Here is an 8,777-nt window from a genome sequence, read left to right as displayed (position 1 = left end):
AGGTAAAAGGTAGGAGAGCTGAATCACGTTGCCGCTGCACAGATCTGGCGCTCAGTAGCATCAGCTTCTCTGAGATCTCCCTACATATAGGCTTGTCCGATTGTTAGCTAATGTCATCTTGCCCAGGTACTGCTAGAGATTTTAACCCTTACTTTTAGGAAGGAAACCCCTTATTGACACATGAACCAAAGTTCAAAGGAAGATCCCACGAGGGCCTACAATGAGTAAAGTTTGGTCCTACTTGGAAAACTGCAGACCTAAAACTGGTCCAGCTGCCATAATGCCTCCAAATCTCAGGTAAGTGGAGCATAAAATATAATCTTAAGGGATCTCTCTTAGTAGCAAGACCACCCAGTTCCCAGAGCCTTCAGGACAGAGAACCGTGGTCCTTTAAGCCAGTGTGATACAATGAGAAAGACTGAAGTGTTCTATGCCCACCAGTAAGACTGTGGGTGGGCGAGATGGCAGAGAACCTGGGGAAAATGCCAGCTCTGAGCGTCAGCATCTATCCAAGAGTACCAACCCTTTACTGGTTTAGGCCCAAAGAGGAGGTTTTATGGGAGGAAACCAGAGTTCCTGGGGGAAACTAGAGATCCCAGGGTTAACCGCCCTATAGACGGTTCCTAAGGAAGTGCCTGCACTTCCACTGAGTTTACTCATAACTTCTGTCACCAGATGAGATCGGGTGCATTCAGGGTGCTGTGGCCATAGCCCAGCCTTCCTACCTGGGTCATCCTTTAATTTCACAGGAAGGGCTCTGTTTCTGTCTGTTATGCGATTCAAGAATCGCCTCCGGCCCAGGACAAAGAACAGGTCCCCTGTGGGAGGGATGTCGCACAGTCTTGGACATGCTGTTCGTCATCCACCACTTGGGGGGCTGCCCGTCCTTTTACTGACCGTGCATTAATGTGTGTCTGCAATTGTGTCAGACAATATTCTGAGATGCGCGACACCCCTTTCAGAAGAGAGTTCATTCTCTTGAGCATGGAATCCAACAATACCCCTCTGTCCTTAAAGTATGGGACAATCAGCGCAAACAATTATAAAAGCAGAAATAAATGCAAGCTGAACACTTTAGGTAATCACATATGCCTAAAAACATATACTAAAACAGTGGGGGTAAGTGCAGAGGAAATAGTAATAAAACTATAATATATAAAAAGTCCAATGCACATCCAAGGTGTATTCCTGTCAAATGTCCTTATAGAAAAAGAACAATGTGTTGGCTCCAATGGTGTAATCAATCATAATCAGCTTCACCCAAATAAACAAAAATGCGCTTACCAGATACTGTGGACCTCTGCAAAGCAGAAGGTCAAACTCACATGTATCCCCGCAGGGATGGTGGTAATTCCTGATGTCGTCTGTAGGGTCCTCAGTAGTGCCTGATATCTAGGCTGTCCCGCAGGGAGATATCACAGAAACAAACATCCAGGGTGGCAGAGATGGATGTGAGAAGGGTGGAGATTGTTCCAGTGCATATATAAAAGATAAGGACACGATCTAAGTGCACACCATAGGTTTATTAAAAAGTCTCTAAAAAGTGGAAAGTGCTCATAAGCACATAACATATGAACTAACAGCACCACGCAGATCGGGTGCACTGTAAGCAGATTATGGCAGCAGGTGACGTCCGTATGAAAGCTCCTCCCCCCATACGCGGCGTTACGTCCTGAGACTTCGTCAGCGAGGGGGGGAGCCTGGCAGTCACTCAGCGGCTTTTAAAAGGAAGGAGAGTGTCAGCACAGGTTACGGAAGAACGGAAGTCAGAGGAACTTCCATGGCAACCGGACTATGCCAAAACACCTCCTGTTAAGACATAAATATGGGCAATGTCTGTAAACACAGCGGCAGGACCGGAAGTCAAAAGGATCACCATGTCTCCCTCATTGTGCAGGGACACCACCAGTTACCACCCACTACCCGGCAAGTGCTATAAAACAAAAGCATTATATATCCCATTATGGGTAAGTATATAAATCATAAGCATTAAAAGGATAAAAACGGAAAGTATGTCCCGCTGCCATCTCTGTGAATAAATCAAATAATATACAAAACAAATACAGATAAACTTAAATATACTGTAAGATGTCTCTAAAATGAAAAATAAATAAATGAAATAAAGACTACCTATCGGATATAAAATAATTGAGGTCAAATTCCACATTTAACCCTTTCGGGATCCCAACCTGAGTCTCATGAATCCACATGGATTCACGCTGGCTCAGCTGCCTGATAAAATTTCCCCCTCTCCAGTGTGGGTTCACTTGTTCTATACCCCAAAATTGTAAACATCTGGGATTCCTGCCATGAAAAATTCTAAAATGTTTAGAAACATTGTGTGTAATTAATCCCCTTTTGATGATGTTCACATGTTCGACCATGCAGACTCCCATAGGTCTGGGACTTATGCAGAGGTCAACAGTATCTGGTAAGCGCATTTTTGTTTATTTGGGTGAAGCTGATTATGATTGATTACACCATTGGAGCCAACACATCGTTGTTTTTCTATAAGGACATTTGACAGGAATACACCCTGGATGTGCATTGGACTTTTTATATATTATAGTTTTATTACTATTTGCACTGCACTTACCCCCACTGTTTTAGAATACCCCTCTGTCAGTTTAGGTGCAACACCTTCAATGCAAGCTCTTTTTCTTCACTGTTTGTGAGTCGACCAGGGGAACCTGAAGACCCCTGCCTGAAAATTTTAGGCGAGCTGGTTTGCTGGTCCTACACAGGCAAAGTTTTCACTGCAGTGCCTATAGTTCAGACTCTCTGTGAGCTGACCCTTCTAGTCATGAGTGCATTCTACCCAGCCAATGCGTCAGGTATATTAAATGCCAGCCTGAGTTTGGGGCATGTAAGATACCCCACACAAACACAGGGAGAACCCACAACTTGATGCAAGCACTAGAATGTTGGGGGAACTGAACTAACCACCCCAGTGTTGCCAAGCAGAAGTGTCAGCCACCCAGGCCTTCTCCCATGGCTAGACACGCCCGAGTCACCAGGAGACCGCTCAGGGAACTGACTTTCAGCCCCATCAAATCATTGACCCAGAGCTAAAATGTTAACCGCTGAGCCACTTCATAAAGTGACTTGTCAAAGGTCAGTAGGAGCTGACATGAGGACAAGATCCTACGTCTCCAGGCAGAATCCTATGGCTGCACTGATTGTGAGCCATGACTTGCCTTTCAGTGGCCAGCCTCGTGTTTTCCCACACAGTGCAAGTTCAGCCATACCCACTCCATACACCTCATGCAGGAGGGAGAAAAAAAAAGGTTCCCCTTCACCCAGTCCCTACTGGTTACAAGGGGGAAAAACACTCAAAGGATGTGCATGCGAAGTACAAACACTACAGGCTTACCTGTGAGGAGCTGGTGCTGGGGTCTGCTTCCGCTGCCTGTGCACGTGTCGCAGAAGAGTGCTGGATCTTCCCCTTTTGAAAACCAGACCACCAGGGATGCCAAGCCGAAGTTCTTGCCTCTAGGCCACAGAGCTGCCACATGTCCAGCAGAAGGTGCAGGTGCTGTGCAGTACCTAGGATACAAAATGGATGGGAATACTCATCTCACATAGAAATAATAGGTTTGATAAACTACATGAACAAGCCAAAACCCTAATAAATGACATCATTGGCTACTCTATACCCATCCCACTAACATGGCTAGAGGCATTAAAGAAAAATACCAAGAAAGACGAAGATAACCTTGTCAAAATGAAGATCGGGAAATTTAAACTGGACTTGGACGACTACAATTCTGACAGAGTCTTCACGTGGAATAAGAAACATCTTCCCAATCCTACCGTTCTACCACCCATACCCTCAGCAACCATTCATTCTTCTCAGAGTCAGAATATATCCACCCCTCCTCGTCCTTTAATGAACCTACGACCATTTGGTACTATAATTTCTAATAGATACAAAAGGAACCTCCCACCACTCCGAGCCCATCATCCACCGCACACTCCCCAATGCACTCAGAGGAATGACTCTGACAAGAAAAGGAACAAGCACAATGGAGACAAAAAAGGAGAATTGATTACTGCCCTAAACAAGTTTTACAATAGATCGAGCTCCACGCCTGCCCAAGATCTCATTCCCTCCACCTTGAGCTGCCCAGATAACCCTTCTACCATGGACAGACCCACCCCAGATCATTCCACCACTACTACACCCATAGTTTCACATAGCAGCCGTGACACCTCTGACCAACCAAACATCACCAAGGCCACCACTATGGCCAATACATCATCGGCCACCTATACAGGTCAGTATGACCTACCTTCCAGTGACCCTGGACCCACCATCCTTACCAGCTGTGTTTCACCTTCCACCAGTCATCCGTTTTTTTTAGTGCCCAGTCCTCCTCTGGCCACAGTATCCCGGAAAAGAAAGTTCACAAGAGAGGCTGTAGAGGAGGACGAAACAGACAACAAACAAAACGCACAGAAAGTGCGAAAACGGTAAAGATTTTCAACTTGTCCACACATACTCTATCTCCTGCAGAAATTTCTCTGCTCAGTTGTGGACTAAACTTCGCCCCTGTCAACCAACCCAACCCTTTCTTACTGTTCAAAGACCTCAACAGCTACATAAGAAACCTCACTCTTAAGAGACATTTTCATATGAAACATGAGAAAGAAAAAAAACAATATTGCCATCGAACCCACGATAAGTCCTCCATCTGAACCTCTATCTAATGAGCCGGACCTGACTCTATACATCTCTGATTTTGACAATATAGAAGTCTCCGATGTTGACAATATAGACATGCCTTCCACTGAAGATAACACCATGAGATTGCTCACACAACACCTAGCCACTTCTCCCCCCATTGTCTACTCATCACTTAAACCCAAATCCATATTCTTCCCCACACACTCCAAGGGCCCATATCTAGAAACCTTCTATAGAGTGGTATTTGCAGACTTGGTTAAACTGTGTAGCTCCATATCTACATCCAAATCTCACAACCTTTCACCCCAAGAAACCAGAGCACTTGACACACTTATGCATGCTGAAGACCTTGTGATCAAATCCGCAGATAAAGGTGGAGGAATTGTACTTCAAAACAAATTGGATTACATCAAAGAGGCAGACAGACTTCTGTCCGATCAAGCTACATACATCAAGCTAAAGAAGGACCCCACTACCCAATTCGCTAAGGAAGCAGAGCTCCTGATCTCCACCGCCCTATCAGACAGCATTATTACCAAAACTGAGAGTTCATTCCTTTGAAAATCTTTCTACTCTATACCTTACTTCTATAATTTACCCAAGATCCATAAAAATTCCCAACACCCCCCTGGCAGACCGATTGTGGCCTCCATGGACAGTGTCACCTCCTGTTTTAGCCTATACGTAGACCATTTTCTACAGCCCTTAGTCCTTCACCTCCAGTCATACATCCACGATTTTACACAGCTGATGGAACTCTTATCCCCCTACACATGGGAACCAACATATACCTGGCTATCATTAGATGTCAGCTCCCTGTATACCTCCACCCCCCACACATTTGGCATAATGGCATTAGAACAATCCTTGGCTATGGACCCCCTCATCAACTCCCGTCAAGCAACTTTTATCATGGAAGCAACCAAATCCTGCTTAACGCACAATTATTTTACCTTTATTGGAGACTTATACCTGCAGCAACAGGGCACTGCCATGGGCACAAACTTTGCTCCCTCCTATGCCAATTTGACTATGGGCTTTTGGGAAAACCAATACATCTACAACAATAACCCCTTCTCTGCTAATATTGTATTTTTTGGTAGGTACATTGATGATCTTATCATCATTTGGGATGGCAACCCTAAACTCATTACCTCATTTGTCAAACATTGCAATAATAATACATATGGATTATCTTTTACCCATGAAAGCAACTCAACTTCTCTAGCCTTCCTGGACCTAGGATTAGGACATGAGGGACAAAAAATCTATGCCAAGAACTATACAAAACCAATGGCTGGCAACTCATATCTACATTTCAAGAGCTGCCACCACCCCAAATGGATCACAAATATTCCGAAAGGCCAATTTTGTCGCCTCAGACAAAACTGCACCAGAGATGCTGACTATGTCAAACTCGGGGTCCCTCTAAAAGAACAAATTCCTGGAAAAACAATATCCGGAGAACCTGATAGATGAAACATATCACTTATATCTCCATGGAAAACCTCTCAAAACAAGACTGTTCCAGCAGGTTTATCACCACGTTTCACTTCAAATACAAAAAGATGGAAAAAATATTGTCCGGTCACTGGAACATACTACAACAAGATCCACACCTGAAGATTATCCTTCCATCACACGTGAGAGTCACCTATCGTAGGGCCCCTAACCTCAAACATAAAATTGCCCCCAGCAAAATAAAACCCACTACTGATCCGCCCTCAGTTCCTATTCTGATACAATAATAGGGATGTATCAAAGTCGGAAAGCGCTCTGTAAGACTTGCAAATTTGTTGAGCACAGTCAAAAAACTTTCTGCACCAAAGGAAACACCTACACACAAAAAGAATTCTACAATTGCTCCTCCGAAATACGTAGTGTATGGCCTCACCTGCCCATGCGGCCTAATCTACATGCGCCGAACATTCAGACCGCTAAGACAACGCTTCAGAGAACACAGAAGGGGCATTGAAGGTGGCACAGATCCACACAGTGTCCCTAAACACTTTGCCATGGCTCACCATGGATCTACTGTAGGTCTAAGGTTTGGGTAATAGAACAGATTCCCAAATCCCTCCCAACAGCCGAACGATTTAAAAAGCTGTGCGCTAGAGAAACCTATTGGATCTACTGTCTTGATGCCCTCTCACCAGGAGATATCAACGAATGCATAGAAATAGCCACCATCCTCTGATTACATACACTCATCCCCTGTGTTTTATTATATGCATGTGTACATATTCTTTTGTATATATGTGTCTTCTATATAGATATGGGGAGATATATGCACAGTTCATATATCCTATACCACTCGGTATATCCTATACCACTCGGTTTTTACTACCATACATATACCTCTACATGATTTTATATAGCAATTTATTATATTTAATATATACCACATATATACCTCTACATGATTTTAAGTAGGAAATTTAGTTCTATTTTAACCCCCAATAAAATATGCAGAATACCCTAACGCTCTGTAGCACTATTAATCTTCTTTACTCTTTTTTGTATACACAATTTTTAGGTTGGCCTTCTCATCCACATCCTTTTCTTTTTCATGGGATGGCGGATACCCATAAGTATGGTTGCTCCTCCCTACCTTCACTTACCCCCACCCTCCCCCCCTTGCCCTCTCCCCTTCCCACCCCCCCCCCCCATAATCCCTTTTTCCCTTTTTTTAGAGTAACCATAATTTATATGTCAACAATTTATATGCCTCCTATAACTTCCATATCTATTCCTCCATTCAATACTTCTATATATGGATCTCGTATCTGTGTACCTACATATGTGCTTGTACTCCATATTTATGTATTTATGTCTCTTATGTACAGGATTGTGTATATGTGTACAGTTGCACTGCCCAACTTTTTAACCACACACCTCTATGTTTTTATCTCCACATCACATTTGTTGTTGCTCTAACAGATCCTGTCCAAATGCATGTGTAAAAGTAATAATAATTTTCAATTTTTAATACATTTTAATAAATTTTATATATATACTTTTTTATATAACCATAAATTTACCATCCTCCCATTTCTTTTTATTCATTTTCTTCCCTGACTTATTGGGATTTTACACATCACTTACATTATGTATGCCTTTCATTTTATTTTGTTGCTGTCCCCATACGGATGTACACATGCATCCACACACTGTCTTTATACGCTGCTGCTATATATATTTTTTACATATCGTTCTAAAATTTTTTTTTTTTTTATATTATTCTATCTTACATCCCCTTATTTTATGCCCCTTTTTCTGCTCCTTTGTACCAGTTTTATTGAACCTGTGCTCTGGTGCGCTCTAAGTATGTTTATAATCCTGGCATAATTAAGCATCCCCTTATTTTATGCCTCCTTATTTTGCTCCTTTGTACCAGTTTTGTTAAGCCTGTGCTCTGGTGCGCTCTGCGTACGCTCATAATTCTGGCATAATTAAGCATGTAACTCACAGCCCCATACCCCTTCCCGCCCTCCCACGCAGCCATCCAATCATGGTATTCCAGAAACTAACCACTCCCCTTCTCTGTCCTTACATCACAATCTGATCAGTCCCTGTCTAATAGCTTGATAAAGGAGCGTGGCTGTTCACGCTACCTACAGCCTGCACGCTCGTGAAATGTGTCCCATTACCGGTGACATCATCCCCCTCCGCCTGGACACTTGCATGCGCCTTAAGCCTCGTGTTGAGGAAGGACTCCACCGCACCGGCCGAACACCATCCAGTATGAGGAAGAGCATCAGGACTCACATTGACAGGAGTGAACTAGGGATCGACTACCCCAAGGACAGCCCCCATGTTTTGGGTAATGACTCTATGCCTTCTCTTAACTTCGGAAATGTGAGTGCACTATGATTAGACATGTACATTTAGTTTAGTTCCGAATCGAAATTCGGACGAAATTTTCATTATTCGGACATTCGGATGCATCCAAAATACTGAATTACAATACTAACGAATTTAAACGAATCCGAAATGTTTCGAATCGAAAACCCACGGACGAAATTCAAATCGAATTCGAATCGAATTCGAAAACAAATTCGAAATCTATTCGATTCGAAAACAAATTCAA

The sequence above is a fragment of the Aquarana catesbeiana genome, linkage group LG13 (assembly GCF_042186555.1).
Source record: "Aquarana catesbeiana isolate 2022-GZ linkage group LG13, ASM4218655v1, whole genome shotgun sequence".
NCBI lineage: Eukaryota > Metazoa > Chordata > Amphibia > Anura > Ranidae > Aquarana > Aquarana catesbeiana.
This window is presented reverse-complemented; position numbering follows the sequence as displayed.